Source organism: Portunus trituberculatus, chromosome 40 (assembly GCF_017591435.1).
Source record: "Portunus trituberculatus isolate SZX2019 chromosome 40, ASM1759143v1, whole genome shotgun sequence".
In the NCBI taxonomy this organism is placed as follows: domain Eukaryota; kingdom Metazoa; phylum Arthropoda; class Malacostraca; order Decapoda; family Portunidae; genus Portunus; species Portunus trituberculatus.
This window is the reverse complement of record NC_059294.1, coordinates 15,375,878-15,395,877: the sequence shown is the minus strand read 5'-3', so window position 1 is coordinate 15,395,877 and position 20,000 is coordinate 15,375,878. Positions and strand designations below refer to the sequence as shown.

The window sequence follows — 20,000 nt, the reverse complement described above, 5'->3', positions numbered from 1 at the left end:
TCTTTATTTAGACACTGCCGCTCACTGCATGGATTCGTATACTTGATATCTTTGTCTCGCCACACCTGAACCATACAATTGCCGGGTGTGATTGCTTCTCCACTAATACTATTCAATGCGAATACACTAATTTCTTCATTGATGGATGGGGTTCCAATCTAAGTGAGGGAGAGAGAGAGAGAGAGAGAGAGAGAGAGAGAGAGAGAGAGAGAGAGAGAGAGAGAGAGAGAGCGAGAGGAGAGAGAGAGAGAGAGAGAGAGAGAGAGAGAGAGAGAGAGAGAGAGAGAGAGAGAGAGAGAGAGAGAGAGAGAGAGAGAGAGAGAGAGAGAGAGAGAGAGAGAGAGAGAGAGAGAGAGAGAGAGAGAGAGAGAGAGAGAGAGAGAGAGAGAGAGAGAGAGAGAGAGAGAGAGAGAGAGAGAGAGAGAGAGAGAGAGAGAGAGAGAGAGAGAGAGAGAGAGAGAGAGAGAGAGAGAGAGAGAGAGAGGGTGAACCTGCGCCTAGCCAAGGCCAGCCACTCAAATATCTTGTAGTACATACATTCTCTCGAAGAGGCCTCCGCTGTTCCCTGTAAAGTATTCTTCTCACGTAAGTTTATGTGATTCGCCGCTGGACCTCTGCCCGCTTACGTATATGTGGTCATGGGGAGGAGGGAGGTGTGTGGGCGTGGCTTTGAGAACGTAGTAAATGTATGATGAGGGAGGGCGTCTCCGTTGCATGGAAGGGGAGGACGCAGTAGGACACGGAAGCAAGACAAGTCCGTGCAATGGAGGCGGGCAAGTGTAGGCGTCTTCCTCACGAGTTGTGCACGAATCGACAAGGTGAGGAGAGCTGCACGGGAGCATCTCAGTAAAACTCTATACGAGGACCTGCGGGGAACACTCCTACAAAGACTGTAATCGAGATATCAATACGAATTTGCATCTACACTTCAAGGACGGAGGGTTGGCAGCGCGCCGACATACCAATACTCTCGAAGGAGGCAGTGGGTGCGGTGATGTCATCTTCTGTAGGGATGAGGAAAGGACGAGAGGAGGAGGGGTAGGGGGGTGGGGAAGAGGTGAAACGAGGCAAAGAGAAGAAGATTCCATAGGCCCATGAGGGAAGAATGGAGAAAAGGGGAGGATGTGTAAGAAGAGGAAGTGGAAGGAGAGAGGTAAGAGGAGATAGGGTAAAGGAGAGGGGGGGTTCTTTCACTTGGCTTGCTGTGCGAGGGGATGGATGAGACACGCCTCCCCTCCACCGGCTCACACGCTACCGCCGTGCTCTTAATTCTCAGCGCCTCCTCGCCGCCGCTCCTTGAAGAAGGCTTGAAGGGGAAGAAGGAAAGGGAGGGGAGGAAAAACAGGATAATGCTAGTCAAGTGATATGGAAGAGGAGGAAGAAGCGCACAGACACACACACACACACACACACACACACACACACACACACACACACACACACACACACACAGAGACATTATAAAAAGAAAATTAAAGAAGGGTTAAGAAAATAAATCAGGATGGAAAGGACAAAAGACGGAAATATGAATAAGAATAGGATGAAGTAAAAGACTGAAAAGTAAGGAATAAAAGCAAGAGATTAGCGAGAGTTAGTGAAGTTAAGAAACAAAAAAAGAGGAAAAGAAAAAGTGAAAGAGGCGCGAGTGGAGGGTGAGTCATCAAGAAAGAAAAGAAGGAAAAAATGAAGAGAGAGAGAGAGAGAGAGAGAGAGAGAGAGAGAGAGAGAGAGAGAGAGAGAGAGAGAGAGAAATGGGAGTCTTGGCGTCAACACTATAAACAAGCTGATTATGTCTTTCTTGTTCTTCGTTGTATTTCCTCACAAATACGCGCTCTCTCTCTCTCTCTCTCTCTCTCTCTCTCTCTCTCTCTCTCTCTCTCTCTCTCTCTCTCTCTCTCTCCCTCTCCCTATCTTTCTGTACCTAGTAAGCGTCATCCTCCCTCACCCCACAGCAGCAAGGTACAAGAGTCTCGCGTCGCTATGGGGTGGATAATGACCTAAGTGGGGCCGTTCCTTGATTAGCTATTGACACGACGCAAGACCATAGTTCCTGGCCGGAGGGAAGGAAGACCACCCCCAAGCACCCCTATCCCCTGCCCAGGTGCAGCTCTCGTCCACCCGTCAACTCCGTTCCCGTGTCTATCCAAGTACATAATTATAAAGAGCGTACTCTTAGGAGGCGTCAAATTTCACGTATTCATCTATCTCCCTCGCCTTCCTCCGCCAATGGTGTATACTTACTGGTGTTGGAGAGGAAAGGAACGAGTGAGGGAGGAAAGGAGGAAGGAAAGAAGAAAAGAGAAGTAGCACAGACAGGACTAGGAAGAATCCTGATAACTTAGATCTGTCACTTGATGCAGAGGGTCTCGAGGCTTTCCCTGCGTCACTCACTACTGTGAGGTGCGCCTGTGTCTGCGTGAGGAGACGCATGCTTTCTCTCTCTCTCTCTCTCTCTCTCTCTCTCTCTCTCTCTCTCTCTCTTACACACACACACACACACACACACACACACACACACACACACACACACACACACACACACACACGTGAGCGCGCACTCACAGCGAAAACTGCCACTTCCTACCACACAATCAGTCAAGGTAATGGATCATGGAGGATTTCCATTTTTCCTGACTAATGTCTGAGGGGGAGTAACGCCCCCGTGTGAGCCGCCGGACGGGAGCCATCTGTCCCGGGGCGCGGTGGCTGGCGGCGGCGGGGAGAAGTCTGGCGGGAGGACTCCGCTCTGTCACTGCTGCCTCAGGAATGCCCGCACTCATGTGAGATTTATGATCGAAGCGAATTATAATGTGGCGAGAGTCTTTCCCGAGCACCTCTCACACAAGCCTTGCGAGTAGCTGAAGAGCGACGGGCCTCTCTCTGGCCACTGGCGGAAGTACAGGCTGTCGTTCAGCTTGTAGTATTCTCACGCGAGCGGTAACCCACGGACTCCGCAAGGCTGTGTGTGGCTACAGCACACACGCCACCACACCATCCCCTGTGTACTGCTTCTTAACACACACACACACACACTATAATCTCCCTGGAGGACGGAGCGTCCTCACCCACTGACGGAGGTGTAAAGCTTTCTTAATAGCGAAAGACTTCACGTCCCTAACAGATGGGCTAGTCATTACCGTGGCAGGTAATGCTGGACAGGAAATTATGAGGAGAGAAATTACATACTCATTTTTACCTTCATATAATTATCCAACATTTAGTGTATTATTTTTTTTACTGAAAACGTAATCTTATGGCACCGTTTGTCTTCTTCCACCTCTTCTTTTACCACACTATTTCTACCTGTTTCAGCCTTTTTTCGACCAAGGAATTGAAAATGACAACTCACTACGAGGACTGCAAGATTCCCATTCCTCCATTCCTTCTCCCCTCCATCCATCCCTTGACTACCTGCTGGGAACAAGGAAAGCCGGTTGACCTGCCCTCTCTCTGTCTATCTGTCTGTCTGTCTGTCTGTCTGAAGTCTGTCTGTCTGTCTGTCTGTCTGTCTGTCTGTCTGTCTGTCTCTCTCTCTCTCTCTCTCTCTCTCTCTCTCTCTCTCTCTCTGAAATAGAAATGAGCTTTTTCTTTCACTGTCACGTGGTGTTTATCTTAATTTTTCCCTGGTCGCAGGCAGCCTCCCTTTAATTGTCATTGTCACGTTCCCCCTACTGACGGTGCGCAGGTGACCTCCCTCCCTCCTTTCACCTGCCTACGCCTGTCACGCCCCTCGCTTCTTTCTTCCCAACACCTATATTCTTCCCTGACCGCGTTTTCACCAGCCCCGCCTCATTTTACCTCCCCCTTCGAGTCCCACACATCCTTCAGTCTCTCTCTCTCTCTCTCTCTCTCTCTCTCTCTCTCTCTCTCTCTCTCTCTCTCTCTCTCTCTCTCTCTCTCGTGTGAATTAACGCTACCTCCAGAGTGTTGTTTACTAATGAGTTTCACACTTCTAGTTCATATTTATTTTCATCTCTCCTCCTGCTTGCTCCTTCTGCTGCTGTGCCTCCTCTCTCTCTCTCTCTCTCTCTCTCTCTCTCTCTCTCTCTCTCTCTCTCTCTCTCTCTCTCTCTCTCTCTCCTTTTATTAATAGACCTCTTCCCTGCTACCTTTGCACTCTCTCACTCTCCCAATTATACTATTACCTCACACCTCGCTGCTCTCTTCCAACCAATCCTGAGAGAGCGAGAGAGAGAGAGAGAGAGAGAGAGAGAGAGAGAGAGAGAGAGAGAGAGAGAGAGAGAGAGAGAGAGAGAGAGAGTGAGTGAGTGAGTGAGTGAGTGAGTGAGTGAGTGAGTGAGTGAGTGAGTGAGTGAGTGAGTGAGTGAGTGTGTGTGTGTGTGTGTGTGTGTGTGTGTGTGTGTGTGTGTGTGTGTGTGTGTGTGTGTGTGTGTGTGTGTGTGTGTGGTGAGAGCGCGCGTGCAGGTGCCACCCGTGCACCCAGCACACAGACTCTCATGGAGGGAAGTGGAGTGAAACTTTGGAAACTTGTTCCTCTTTGTCCATGAATTAGCATCTGCCGTCGACTGCCTCTGGTCTAGGGGAAGGGTGGGAGAGGAGGTGGAGGATGGAGGGGAAGAGGGAGTGGGAAATGGGAATGGGAAAGGTTGGGTGGAGCAGTGGATGGTGGAGCAAGAGAGGGTTCACGCGGTACGAGTACACACGGCAGAGGTAGAAAAGTAGGTTTACAAACCTTGACTCTTTGCTTGAGGCTGAGAGGAATGTGAGGAGAGAGAGAGAGAGAGAGAGAGAGAGAGAGAGAGAGAGAGAGAGAGAGAGAGAGAGAGAGAGAGAGAGAGAGAGAGAGAGAGAGAGAGAGAGAGAGAGAGAGAGAGAGAGAGAGAGAGAGAGAGAGAGAGAGAGAGAGAGAGAGAGAGTGTGTGTTCATTGCCTAGCTTGTATTTGCAATGCAGGTGTTACAACCACCACTGCTGTACTATCATTACTCTCCACACTTCTTTTCCTGATGATGTCACAAGTGTGATGTCAACACTACGCCGAACCCAGCTTAGATTTGGAGGCCTGACAAATCTGAGGTAATTTCTACTCTAGTCTACGGGTACGTGGCGTGAGTCGTGGATTGGTGCTGACCTCACTGCTCCCGTTATACTTAACCCTTGCAAAATGGTGATCAGCACTTTGATTAAGCTTCTGAGTAATGAGAATATAACGCCGTACTCATTTATCTGAATAATGGATACCATTTGACTGAATAAACAAAATTATAGGTACAAAATGGTCTTAGTTAATCAAATGATCACTTAGCTACTTGTGGTGTCTCAAGATTATGGCCCGTATTGTTAATTAAACATCTTGACGTCTTATCTCGAGTGATTTCTGGATAGTTGTTGTGGAAGCTGTTGAGGTTTTCAGGAGTTTTGTTTGTATTGTAGTGAAAGTTTTAGCAAGGGATCTCCTCACTATTAACACGTGTATGTCGAAAAAAAAGTGAAAAGTTCACCAAGTTTTAAGTCTTAGATTAGTAAAGGAAAGGTCGAGAAGTAGTGTCGGTCATATATATTGACAAAAAATGAGCCGGAGGACACAAAACAGTAAGGGAACAGAGATAGTGGTGGTGGTGGTGGTAGTGGTGGGTGATCCCTCTCTGTGATGCAACGCCCGCACTTCCCTTCACTTCCCGCTTCACCTTCGCAAGACACTTCAAGGTTTTTCTGGCGATGGACAAAACAAGATGACAGCTACGTTCCTCGCTCAGTCATTACAACAAGAGGCGTCAGGAAGATATATGAGCTCAACTAATTAAAGGCGTAAAAAGGTATTGATACTTGAATGCGGAAAACATTTGGGAGACACTTACCTTGTTGTGCTGGTGGAGGAATGTGAAGAAAGTAGGAAGAAAGGCGCAGGAAAGGAATATCAGCCATTACCAAACGCGATAAAATCAAAAGTGCTTTCTCTTGATCATTCTCTCTCTCTCTCTCTCTCTCTCTCTCTCTCTCTCTCTCTCTTCACGGCACGAGTATCAGCGCAAGGATCAAAAACGCACCATTAGCATATCGGTGTCGAACAAACGCCAGACGGACACATTTCGCAAGATTCAAACAAGCAAAACACTGAGACATAATATGAAGTAGAAGAGCAGCAACTCAAGAATGAGCTTTGATGTACAAACTGACCTGTAGAAAATAGTTGTGTTTGAGAACATGCTTTAATAGGCTTCAAGATGGCAAAGATGCCAAATGTCTACACGACAGTAAAAAGAACAAGGTGAGTTATGTAGTGGTGAGGCGGAGTGTTCGCTTTGCAGACTTTACAACATAGTAATACACAACTAAAAAGAAGAAAGCGGCAAAGATCTTGATGATATATTCCTGAGCAACCTTCTATTTTCCTAGAAACACGCTCATGCAATAAGTGAAGTCAGCGAGATAACAGACATTACACATCAAAACATTACAGGACAGACACACAATACCACATTGATATAAGACTTCACTTACGCAACACTTGTAATAGTCAACCTCATTCAGCAAAGATATTACACAAATAGAAGCCGTCCACGAAAAGAAGATCAAACTGATATCAATTCCTTCTTTGTACGGGAAAAGAAGATCCTACCAAGAAAGGCTAGTGGAATTAGCTTTCTTCATGGGGAAAAACGTGCCCCTCGCGTTAAGAGCATCGTGGGTTTCCACATACCAGGAAGATTTACGAATGTTGAGGCAACCAGTTCACTCTGCCTCGATTTCTTTTCTTAGTCTATAAGCATTTCCACGAAACAGAAGTGCATGTAGCGCCCTATTATTCTATTATTTTACAATTTGGGTCTAGACTAAAATGTTGTATAACTTAAGTAAAAAAAAAAAAACTCCACAAATTGATGTTGCTCTTTTCTTTCTCCTCGTTTCATTCATCCGCTCTTGAAAGAAAAATGTTGAATTCTAAGCCACTCAATTTCGTTCATTACGACCATATAATATAAGCTACTCAATCTGTTAATAGTTTCTGTATTACCAACTCTATTTGTTTGTCTGTCTGTTTGTGACAATAGCATATTCTCTCTCTCTCTCTCTCTCTCTCTCTCTCTCTCTCTCTCTCTCTCTCTCTCTCTCTCTCTCTCTCACACACACACACACACACACACACACACACACACACACACACCTGGCCAACGAGGCACCCTGGGGAGAGAGCGTGGCCAGCTGTGCCAGAGGACACACACCCCTGCAGCGCCCCAGCCACCTGCACTATCAGGGGAGGCCAGCTGACCTCTGCCCGCCTGCCTGCCCGTTCCACTCTTACCTAACTCCCTCCTCGCCTTGTTTGCCTCCAAGGACCACAGAGGGCACTGGCAGGTCACGAGGCCTTAAAATATGCGAACGTGTGTTACTCTGTTTGATGGTGTCTCGGTATTAATACGTTCCATGTATTTCACATGTTTGGCGCCGAGCTCCACATATGGACGGTGGTTTGGGATTAGATAGCAGATTGCACTGTGCCACGTGACTGGAAGAGACTGGAGGCTTCAAGACTGTTGCGCAAAACAAAACTATTTCCTCGTGTTTGGAATTGTACCAGAGAATATTTTCTTCTGCTTATATAGGAAAGGAACATAACAAGAGAGATAGAAAGAGAGAAAGACTGAAAGAAAATCTCAAGTGACCTTCATGAGGAAAAAGGACGCACTCAGACAAAGGACCTGGAGGAGACAAGAAACAGCGCACCTTCTCATCCATCCCGCTGCTGTCGAAGGATGAAACTCGACAGCCTGATAAGGGAGAGGACCACTATAACATTACTAAGTATGTGTGTGTGTGTGTGTGTGTGTGTGTGTGTGTGTGTGTGTGTGTGTGTGTGTGTGTGTGTGTGTGTGTGTGTGTGTGTGTGTGTGTGTTGATGATGACAGGTGAGGGGCCACTTACCTTTGATTGGCAGCCATTATGGAGGCGGGCCAGCTTGGGTGAAGGTCAGATCAGCAGGTCGCTTCACTCACACTGGTAAGGGTCACGCACGCACGCACTCACGTCAGATCGAGCACCTTTCTTTCTGATTTGCTTATCCTTCCCTTTCTTTCTCTCCTTCCTTACTCTCTTCCTTCCTCTTTCGTATCCGTTCTACGCCTTCGCTCAATGTCTTCCGAAGTATAATTCAAGTTCTCTCTCTCTCTCTCTCTCTCTCTCTCTCTCTCTCTCTCTCTCTCTCTCTCTCTCTTCTCCCTTGCTTTTATCTGGGATTCATTTGTTGGGTCGGTGGTTAATTATCTTTTTTCAGGTTGTTTTCCTCCTTCCCTTGTATTCCTTACTTTGCTTCATTAAATTTTCTTCTTATTTCCTTCTTTCTCTCTCTCTCTCTCTCTCTCTCTCTCTCTCTCTCTCTCTCTCTCTCTCTCTCTCTCTTTCTATCCCTCGGCCTCCTCTGCTCCACGCCTTGTTTTACCCTTCTTAAAGTCAATCCTCGTCTCTTTTCCTATCTTTTACGACCACTCCTCATTACTTTTTTGTTATGCACTTTCAAACTATTTTTTTTCCCTTTCGAGGTTCCTGTCCACCGCGGCGCTACAAGACTGCCCTCGTTGCTGTCACTTCGTACGCGAGTTTATGTTTCTGTCCAACAATTTTTTCCCTCTTTCTGCCTATTGCTTCCAGCCTTTTCAAAGTCACTGGCGCACGAGCCTCACTAAGGGTCTAGGACGCATAGCTGACACAAGTTGTTCATTCCACTATGTCAAGAAATCGACGATGACGGGGGAAAAAGATAAAAATCCAAAAACTTAAATTAGAAGGTACTCATCTGCGTTAATTACGACTCTCAAGATTCGAACACTTTCAAGTGTGAACACGATGTGGCTCTATGGAGGGATTTTTTATTTATTTACTTTTTTTGCCTTAATGTGATTATCAAAGAGAAATAAAAGCACTAAACTAAACAACACTTGTGGCTGACACACCAACGAGGAGACTGTTCGGCCTCAGCCCGAGTTCAGGCAGTGCGACTGCTCTCTCTCTCTCTCTCTCTCTCTCTCTCTCTCTCTCTCTCTCTCTCTCTTTAAACCATTATCTTTGGATGATGTTCCGCTTTCACTCACGATCTGAAGTCAACACTGAGCTTAGTTCTTGGATCACTCTCCTCGAGGCGACACACCCGACTCACGCCACTACGCTTAATATTCTTTATAATAAAATGAGGCACTTCTGAAAGGGCACTTGGTCATCACATTCGGATATATCTAATAAACACTGGCAGTAGAAAACTAGAACTTTGCTTTTCGTCTCTAATGGCTGAACAAAAGCAACGAGGATAATGTATATTGGAGCAGTGGTACTAGCAATATTTACAAACACCTTAGCAACTAATAGGCAATAGATTAACACTATAGCAATGCTCAGTTCAACGTGGGTTTGTGGCCACCAACAGATCAGTTCTCAAGACCTTCGCTCGCAGGTAGTCGAGGCGAGGCGTAATGCTTCCGGGCCGACTGACGCTTTGGTGTCCCGCAGGACGAGGGACGCGTGCACGGCTGCCGTCGGGGAGTTGTTTTGGCAGGCTGGGGCGTCGGGGCAGGTAGCGGAGAGACCGAGGGTCGCGTGGGGAATTGATAACGTGGGATGGAAGAACAAAGGGTTGCCGAAGGAGGAGGAGGAAGAGGAAGAAGTGGAGGGTATGGTGGTGGTGCCGGTGGTGGTGGTGGTAGCGGCGGCGGCGGCGGCGACGGCGGGGATGGTAGTAGTAGTGGCGGTTGTGGTGGTGATTTTGATGGTGATGGCGTTGGTGTTGGTGATGGTGCTGATAGTGGTGGAGGCGGCAGCAGCAGCGGCAGCAGCAGCGGCAGCGGCGGCGGCAGCGGCGGCGGCAGCGGCGGCGGCGGCGGCGGCGGCGGCGGCGGGCAGGTCTGTCAGCGGAGTCATCAAGCCCCGGGGACACATCACCACCTGCCGGGTAGAGGGCGTGGCCGAGGGTCAACACCACCCGTGAGCGCTGCCAGTGAGCGCCACCCCGCCTGCTGCGCCTCTTCCACGTCACCTCCGCCCTCCACACCGCCACAGACACGGCGCTGACGGCCCATCCACTTGCCGTTCACACTGCTCGGGCTGACACTTCCCGACGCGCCTCTCCCGTCACCCAGCTCGCCCCTCCTCCCTCCACGCCACTCATTCACTACCTGCCTTCTGTCGTGTTCTCCTTGGACTCCCACTCTTTTTCCTTTCCTTTTCTTTTCTTATCGTTTCTTCCTTTTTACTTTTGTTTCTAATCGTTCTCAAGACGACCAGCCTCCCAGCCAGACCAGTCCAGTCCCGCGTCTTACTTTCAGGTGTCCCTTCTCAAAACCTGAGTGTCTTACCTGTAACAGAAAAAAAAAATTGTTACTTAGGCACAAAATTCACACATGAACATGAACTATACAACAGATAGAAACTTAAAATAAAAAATAATCATAAGAAAAAGCACAAATACCAAGAATACGAGCACCTTGCTCCCCCTTCACTTTCCACACGCCGTGCCTTTCCTCGTCAGTATGCTGCTAGCAGCAAAAACTCACCCTCACCAGAAGTCAACAAACACACCTCGCCGCCCTCTGCTACTAATCAACATCTGTAATACGGTGGAGCAGACTGGGCAGAGTGAGGCGAAGCGATGACGGAGCAAAAATAAATGAGGCAGGTATGTTGGTATGGGCGAAAGAGACCAAGTGGGAAATGAGGGAGTAAAGCATGGGCATGAATTGGCTAGGTAACATCGTTTGAAATGGGGTGAGAAGATATGAGAGATGATGGGAGGGTAAAATGAGGGCAGTGACGGCGAGCGTCTCCTCTCCTTTGCACACCTGCCTTCTGGAATGACAAGATCACGACATCCTTTGATATCGTGCCTGCACGCAGTGGTCTTCACGTCACGAAAGGTTACGCTCTCCGTAAATAATAAGCAAATATAAACTCAACAAAAGATCACCACTGACACCTCATAAACACACCCATCGATCACCACACGAACAAAAGTATGCTACTAATACTTCTATTACTGCTAGTATTGCTACTACTGCTACTATTACTATTACGACTACCGTTACTACTACTGCAACTGTTGCCACTGCTGCTTCTGCTGTTGATGATACTACTATTGCAGCAGCAGCAGCAGCAACAGTAGAAGTAGTAGTAGTAGTAGTAGTAGTAGTAGTAGTAGTAGTAGTAGTAGTAGTAGTATAGTAGTAGTAGTAGTCGCAACAGCAGCAGCAACAGTTTTATCTTTGTTGCCAGCAGAGATAGTAGCCGTAGCCCTAGCGATAGTGGTGGTGGTGGTGGTGGTGCGAGAGTCCATCAAAGGGAACAGAAGGGTCGGGTCAGCAGGTACAACAGCTCGACCAAATTATCCACATATTCCATTCAGCCCTAAGGCAAGAAAAGGGCAGAAAAATGGCGCCTCCCACAAAAAAAAAATGAGGGACATGACTGACGGTTGTTCGTCCACGCGGCGCCAGATGGTGTTCAAAGATAATCCTCAACACGGAGACCATTGGTGGTGGAGAGGGCGGCGGTGGCGACGGTGGTGGTGGTGGCGGTGGCGGCGGTGATGGTAGTGATACTAGTATAAGCGATAGCAACAGCAGCAGCAATGTTAGTATCTATATTGTTTGTCATCCAGATCATCATCAGTAGCAGAAGCAGCAGCAAGCTGCAACTGTTGTTGTTGTTGTTGTTGTTGTTGTTGTTGCTGCTGCTGCTGCTGCTGTTCATTGATAATAAAGCTATAAGTTATGTAAGTATGTAGGAGCCATCGCAGTAACAGAGGCAGGATCGTAAGTACATGGTCTACTACTACTACTACTACTACTACTACTACTACTACTACTACTACTACTACTACTACTACTGTCACTACTACTACTACTACTACTACTGTCACTACTACTACTACTACTACTACTACTACTACTACTGCTACTACTACTACTACTACTACTACTGCTACTACCACCACTGCCACTACCACTGCTACCATTACCACCACCACCACCACTACTGCCACTGCTGCTACTACTGCTGCACTGCTCCCACCACTACCACTGCTTTCAACAACACTACTGCTACAACAACAACAACACCACTGCACTACTGCTACTGCTGCTGCTACTACTACTGCTACTGCTACTACCACTGCTGCTGCACTGCTCCACTACTACTACTACTACTACTACTACTACTACTACTACTACCACCACCACCACCATCATCAGGTGCTAATGGGGGCTGCCTGGTGAGTGACGACAAGAGGTAAATCTAAATAGTGGAGTGACATTAGCGAGGTGATGATATTAAGAAATGGGTTATTGGATGGTGCTGGTATCTTTTGAAGAGTAATGATGTAAAACAGTTGTGATGACTGATGAATGACAATGCGCAATGAAAAATAAATTGTGGTGTGAGGAAAGAATAGGTAAGATGAATTGTGGTATGTGAGTGAATACTGGTGGTAAGTGGTGATGGGAGTGGTGAAGATGCTTGGGTGATGAGCGAGTGGGTGAGTGGTGAGTGAAAGAATGATGAGTAATGCTAACTGAGTGATGGGTGTGGGACAGGAGACTATTTATGAGACGTGCGAAGTAGGGCAGGCAGGCAGGCTGGAGGACATTGCTCTGGTCCGTCAGTGAAGAAATTCTTGTTCTCAGACAGGCTAATCACATCATGGCATCATATAAACAGCGTCAAAAAAGAGGTAAGGATGTCAGTCCTACTATTAGTACCACAAGCGGTACGGTATATGAAATGCAACAAAATGATAGTAATACTACTACTACTACTACTACTACTAACAATAATAATAATAATAATAATAATAATAATAATAGCCAGCAACGAATGCATGAATTAAAGAAATGGAAACTAGAGAACCAGCTAATTATTTTTTGTCAGGTTGCCTTTGGATAAACCATAAAAAGAAAGAACATCTGAACACAACAAAGCAATGCCAGGAAGCGGGACACTCTCAGGCCATGTTAAGTTCGTTCACGCATACACCTCCTCCTCCTCCTCGTCTCCAACTGGTCAGGTGTCACAAATGTTTCTTTAGAGATGCAGAGGTTAAAATAAATATCACCGTTGTTTACAAAAGTGTCAACCTCCTCCTCCTCCTCCTCCTCCTCCTCCTTCTTCTCCTCCTCCTCCTCCTCCTCCTCCTCCTCCTCCTCTACTCCTCTCCTCCTCCTCCTCCTCCTCCTCCTCCTCTCAGTGTTAGCGCTGCTGTGGAATGAGGAAGTGTGAGCATGACTCTTCAAGATGACGACACTAAAAAATCTAAAAAAAAAAAAAATAAATGTAGCCTCGAAGAGTATCCATCACGCCCCATATCTGCCGCTGTTACGAGGATGATGATGAAAGGAAAAAAAGTCCCTAAGAGGAAAAATGGAGATAAAAGACACCTGCATAAGGAAAAAAAGAGAAGAAAAACACATCTGCTGAAAAAGAGGAAGGGGAAATGATACCTAACGAGAGAGAGAGAGAGAGAGAGAGAGAGAGAGAGAGAGAGAGAGAGGATGAAACCGATGTCCACCCACAACAGTCTCATGCTTCACTGAGACAGAAAATGGACAAACAATAAAAAAAAAGTGAATCGCCAAGGAAATTTAGGGGGATCGGCTGTTCCTCGGTTAGAGGTAAAGGGATGAGAGGCCGCGAGAAAAGATGACGGAGGGCCAGAAGAAAGGAAGGCAGATGGAAGGGGACAAAAAAAAAAGTCTGGGGAAAGGGAAAATGATTAGGTGAACATAAACCTGAGGAAGAAGATTGGAGAAAGAATAAATGTTGCGATAAATTAAGAAACAAGAAGAGGGAAGAAAAGAATATGAAGGAGAGGGAAGGCGGAAGAGAGAATAATAAAAAGAATGAAAGAAAAAGAGAGAAGAGTGAAAAATGAAGGAAGGATGGGATGGAGAAAAGGAAAGATATGCGTGTCATTCATTGAAAAGGGTTGATTGGGTTCAAACACATTAATAGTGCTGAGGTGAAGGTGTCCACACAGGTGAACAGGAGGTATTATTCGCACACATGTCAGATGAAGATTAGGTGAATAAGGTGTGACGTTGACACACTAAGCACGTCAAAGACGAAATGTAAGAGATAAATGCAATTTGATAGGTTGTAAACAGTAAGTGTGGAGAATGCGTCTGATGTTATTTGGAAGATGCTCAGTGTTCGCGTATCTGATCATCATCATCATCAGCATCAAAATCATCAACTTCACTGGAATTACTAGCTACAATTATAACATGGGAAATAAAGCTTATTATTATTGCTGCATAACAAATAAGACAAAAAACAATCAAGAAAAAATAGCCAGCCATCATTGCTACCACTGCCGCTGCTGCTGCTGCTACTGCTGCTATTACTGGTAATACTATCACCATCGTCATTACATTATAAAACACCACCACTTCTAATAAATAACGCTATGACTACTATATATATAAGCAAACCTAATGTGAATATTGCAGATGTAAACATGACACTTCTCAAGGACGGTCTCGATGCTATGCTACACACAAACAATTCAGAGAAACCGGTGATTTATTATCCTCATCCTAGCAACTACGTCAGGCAACAGAGAGCAACAGTTATATGGAAAACATTATTCACAACAGAGACAGACAAACAGACACGTAAACATATAGACTTGAGAGAGAGAGAGAGAGAGAGAGAGAGAGAGAGAGAGAGAGAGAGAGAGAGAGAGAGAGAGAGGACAAATTCACTAAAGCAAAGATTTGGTTGCTTGTTCGCTGTCTGCTGCACAGCGTGTCGTCAGGATGTAATATTCGACAAGCACACCACAGTGAATGGTTCAAGCTAACGGATGTTTTTTTTCATAAATGTATATCAAGAACTTGAGAAAAAATAACACGTATCACTGTAAACATCACAGCGTAAGTGCAAAAACAAAATTAAATGAGGGGCTTTTCCAGGAATTATTTTAACACACACACTCTCTCTCTCTCTCTCTCTCTCTCTCTCTCTCTCTCTCTCTCTATATATATATCTATCTATCTACACACACACACACACACACACACACACACACACACACACACACACGTGTGTAGATATGGAGACGGGGCCACACAAGCATAAAGCCCAGACCCTGTAAAACTACAACTAGGTAAATACACACAAATCCAAAAAATAAAATACAAGCAAACAAACAAGCTCGACGATCAAACCTTCTACCTGTTTTCGTCCCTTTCTGGTCTAGCCTCTTCATGCAAAGATTCTCCGGTGTCTTGACTCAAGCATCCCTTCCGTGGGTAACCTGACTTTATTCAGATGTTCCAATATCCTCCCACATCTAACATTACTCGAAGTTAACTTTATATATCTTTATGTTCAACGACAATTTACATTTCACTTATATTCATTCACTTATCTACGATTACATTTAGCAGGGCCAGTTTTTTTTTATTGCAGTGAAATATATTAATAAGAAGTGCGCGGCGGAAGCCACGTGTGCGGCGCTGTGAACGGGTAACGGGAACGCTGTTGAAACACTATCGCGAACCCCACGTAAGACCAACAACATTCCTGGCGTTGAGCCCGGCATGACTTGTAGTGCTCAAGTCTACGGAACGACACGAGGCAGCTTCACTCCACGATCACGATGGATGGCCTAATCCTCCCACCCAAGGTCCCGCACCGCCTCAAACCAAGTATACACGTGCCTTGCCCATGAACAAGACCAGGAAGCGAGACCACCTGGACCACTGATGTTAGGCTGACGAGGAAAATGAATTAGTAAAGCTGCATGCCAATTCCCAGAACCTGTTAGCTTAAATTTAACCTAACAACTAATACGAGCGTCAGCTGGCGGGGCGCACACATACGTAAGTTGGCTCACGAACGACTGGACTGTCGGACACATGGATTCCTTAGTCAGTGGTCAAGGTTGTGCCGGAAACATTCTCATCATAAACAAGACTAACAGCGAACACTACCATCCATGTGTAGCTTGAGAAAAACTAATTCATAGTTGATGCGAGCACATAAACCTCGTTACGACGCGCATAAATTGCTATATTAGAGCCTTGGCCGCGCTGAGTTGTGCCTTATCGAGGCGAAACACGCACCTACATGCGCTTCGCTGCTGCCTAAATGTCAGTGGCCCCAGCGGCCCTCACCATGAACCACACACTCACTAACAAGACAAGCTCATCTAACACTATTTCAATACACTAATTAGCTAAGGTTATCAGATAAAGGCTGCATTCCACGTCATAATCATGGTTCAAGTTACCATCACATCTCAGTATGGAGATCTCCCGCTCCTTTCCCATCAGAGTGCCTCTATTCAGTAAGGAAACAATGTCTCTAACGTTCGTCTGCTCAACCAGTCACAGAGATAGGCAAGTGGTAGCGACTGCTGAAGGTGGCGCGCAAAAGCTTAGGTAAGGGCTTCCTTTCTCTGAACAGCGACCTCAGTGCTGGAATAGTCCATGCTCTTCCCACCCTTCTTCGTAATACACACACACACACACACACACACACACACACACACACACACACACACACACACACACACACACAAACAAACACACACACACTCACACTTCTGCCATAACATTGCTCATTGCAACATAAAATCTCAAGGACGCATTCAGTTGCAAAATAAGAAGGTTGCCTTTACTTAAGATGCGCCAAAACACAGTGCTCATATTCTCCTTACGCAGAGAGCATGAAGTGACGATGAGATAATACAAGGACATTAAAATAGCAACATTTCTCAACCTTCTTGGTAGTAACTCGAGGCATGGAAACCGGAAACATGTTTACTGCATGCTAGAAGAGGAACATAAACAGGCTGATTGTCAATCGTTGCACGTTGTTGTTTTTGTGGAGGAGAAAGAAGGATACCCGTTGAAATTAAGATAAAGAAAATAAAAGATTAGTACTGTAACTGGAGATGAAAAGATGCATCTTATTGAAAACAGTTCATTAAGCAACACGACAACAAAAGCTTATGAGTCCATATCGTAATCAGATGTAGAATGAGTTTGTTCAGTGATCGCGTCAATGGTGAGGTGGTGAGTCCTGGCCTGTGGTGCGGGGCGTGGCGTGTAACACACACTTGTCACCCAACGCCATGGTATGTACTCCCGCCCCTGCATGAGGACCTCCGGGTGGAGTGAGCTGCTGCTTCTCTCCAGTACAGAGATGGAATTCTACAACACCCTGCCTCTACATTTCTCAGTACTGAAGAGAGCAGCACTAATAGGCAACGAACACCGTCAGTGTCCGTGTAGTACTCTGCACCTTCTAACCTTGAGCAAAACTGGTTGCCATGCAATAAACTGCATACATATACGTGCACTAGAGTGTAGTATATATGCACACACGGGGACACAGCACATGCACGAAGGTTCGTATACACACACACACACACACACACACACACACACACACACACACACACACACACACAAGTACACAAACATTTACTCGCGGGCATGCACGTGGATACAAATACAAGGAAGCACACCAAGCGCACGCACGCACGCACGCACAGGTACACGCACACGCACACACATATACACACACACTGTCAAGTGAGCCTATTGACTATTCTCTCTCTCTCTCTCTCTCTCTCTCTCTCTCTCTCTCTCTCTCTCTCTCTCTCTCTTTCTCTCCCGGCTGAGTGCAATGACCCCCATAATCACTGGAGCCTCACTATCGTGTTGCTAATCTACACATTGGTTATATACTTATCATCATAACCTCAACATCTAAATAGTAGCCGTGTAATACACATACATGGGAGCTCTTTACGCTTTGCCTTGTTTTTTCTTCTTCCTTGAGCCATACTGGGGGATGTGTGTGCCCTCTCTCTCTCTCTCTCTCTCTCTCTCTCTCTATATATATATATATATATATATATATATATATATATATATATATATATATATATATATATATATGTGTGTGTGTGTGTGTGTGTGTCTTACACACACAGTTACTTTACAAAGAACTTAATACCTCAAGAATATAATTAAGAACATTCTTCTACAGAATAAAGAATAATCATCGTCACAACCATCGGTACGATGCTGTCTGTGCTGCTCTGACCCACTGCAATCCACGCAGCCACCAGCCCCTTAAAGGCACCCACACATTCACTCACATACACAAACACACACACACACACATACACACACACACTGGAACGTATACATAAACGCGCGTGGTGGCAACACAAAAACAAAAAAAATGAAGCAACGTTGGCGATATTATCTTTGTGAACAATTGATACCTCGATGCTTTGACAGTGGAAGGAGGGAGAGAGGAAAGAGGGAGGGGCACAGCTGAACTTCGGACACTTGCTCTCTAAGTCAGGATTGGTAACTGACTGGTAAATAATGGCATTGTCCCATGTCCAACGCACCAACATTATCATATTCATCATCAACGCCTAACGTGGCAGCCCAGGAACGCCCGAAAGACCACTCAACAACAACAGTACATGGAAACTGGTGAAAACACCGATAAAAAGATTTCGGCAAGTCATATGTGATGCAGAACAGGTTTTTTTTTTTTTCCACATACAAGAGGAGGGTGAGGATGGAAGGGCGGAGGGTGCCGCGCCGGGTGAGCCGGACGAGACGTGCACCTCCTGGAGGCTGACGAGTCCACCGGTGTAAGATCACTGCCAACGCGGCCTTGGCGACACTGCCACTGTAGCATAGTACTTCATTACGGGTCCTGCCCTCTATCTGTGTGTAGGTGTGCGCATGTATGGTAACAACTTATATTGCCATTAACATACTTGTGTGTATGCATACAAATACATATTTACACATACAAACACACAGATCATAGAGAAGTGTGTTCAGATTAAACAGTAGCCTTGCTGAGCATCGTGTATAACGTGAATTGTGGTGAATGATGGGCAGTGACAAGAAGCGAAGCGAACTGCACCTGACACTCGGTAACAGATGTTCGCACCCGACCCTCAACATTCATTGTCTTCCAGCCGGCACGGGCGAGGCAGTGCACGGCGTGGGGCGGCCTGTGAGGAAGAAGGCGGAACCAATGCGCTCACAGGAGAGGAAGAGAAAAGGTTGGTGTCGGCGACGGGGGGGGAGGGGGGATGGAGGAAGGCAGCACACTTGTTTGCATGAGAATTAACAAACCCCAGCCAACCCCCCAATAATACAATTATCAAATCCTCAAGGACACTGGAGGAAGGGAATGGTGACGAGGCGAGTGTAAGGGTAAGACTGGTATGCAGAGAGTGGTGTGTGTGTGTGTGTGTGTGTGTGTGTGTGCAGTGAGCGGCCGCCCGGTGCACGGGCGGCTGTTGCAAGGTTCAGCCAAGGCCGTTGCAGGGCCTACGGTGTGCAGAGTGACAGCGGTTATGACGGTGAGCAAGGTGGAGGAGTCACTTTGGGCAAACCGGCAATTTAGCATGGTAGTATTGTAGTGAAGGAGGTTTTGATGGTAGTAGTGGTGGTGGTGGTGAGGGTTGTGGTGGTAAAGGTGGTGGTGATGACGGTGGCAAGGTGTACGTAGAAAACAGGCATGCCATCTTGAGCAGTGTGTCGGAGCTGGCAACATGCACAGTGAGTACCTGCCAGCCCCCACTAGTATGGCGCCTGCTTTGCCAAATATGCCGCCCGCTCTCCCAACATGCTAGCGCTCACACCTCTTAGACACGCACAAGCGGCAGCGGTGGCGCCTTTTTCCCTGGCCCTCATGTGTCTCACTTACGAGGTGCACAGCGGGGCTGCGTCTCAGGCGTGACTGCGGATAGGCATAGGTTGTGGGTGGAACGCGGCGAGTGCGGATATGCGGGGAGCTGCGTCCTCACGGCACACGAGCTGGAGGCACACTGAAGCCGCAGCTGCAGTTATCGGACTGGTGAACTGCCGCCGCGGCTGCTGCTTCCATTCGTCGCCAGCAGGCCACCACTGCTAGACTTTCTGATCCGCGGACGCCTTCACCTTACGCATTCATAGTCTGGTCTGCAACGACACTGCAGAAATACCACAAACACGGAGTGTTCCACCAATA

At 46.7% G+C, this 20,000-nt stretch overlaps 2 long non-coding RNA genes across 2 annotated transcripts in view; both read left to right on the top strand.

Annotated features, from left to right (window-relative positions):
- The window catches only part of LOC123516105, a 15,600-nt gene extending 7,268 nt beyond the window's left edge, over positions 1 to 8,332 (top strand). Inside the window, exon 2 of the long non-coding RNA XR_006678088.1 lies at positions 8,115 to 8,332. This is a non-coding gene — a long non-coding RNA (uncharacterized LOC123516105). The remainder of the gene's footprint in view (positions 1 to 8,114) is intronic.
- Positions 8,333 to 19,261: 10,929 nt separating this feature from the next.
- The window catches only part of LOC123516106, a 3,137-nt gene continuing 2,398 nt past the window's right edge, over positions 19,262 to 20,000 (top strand). Inside the window, exon 1 of the long non-coding RNA XR_006678089.1 lies at positions 19,262 to 19,350. This is a non-coding gene — a long non-coding RNA (uncharacterized LOC123516106). The remainder of the gene's footprint in view (positions 19,351 to 20,000) is intronic.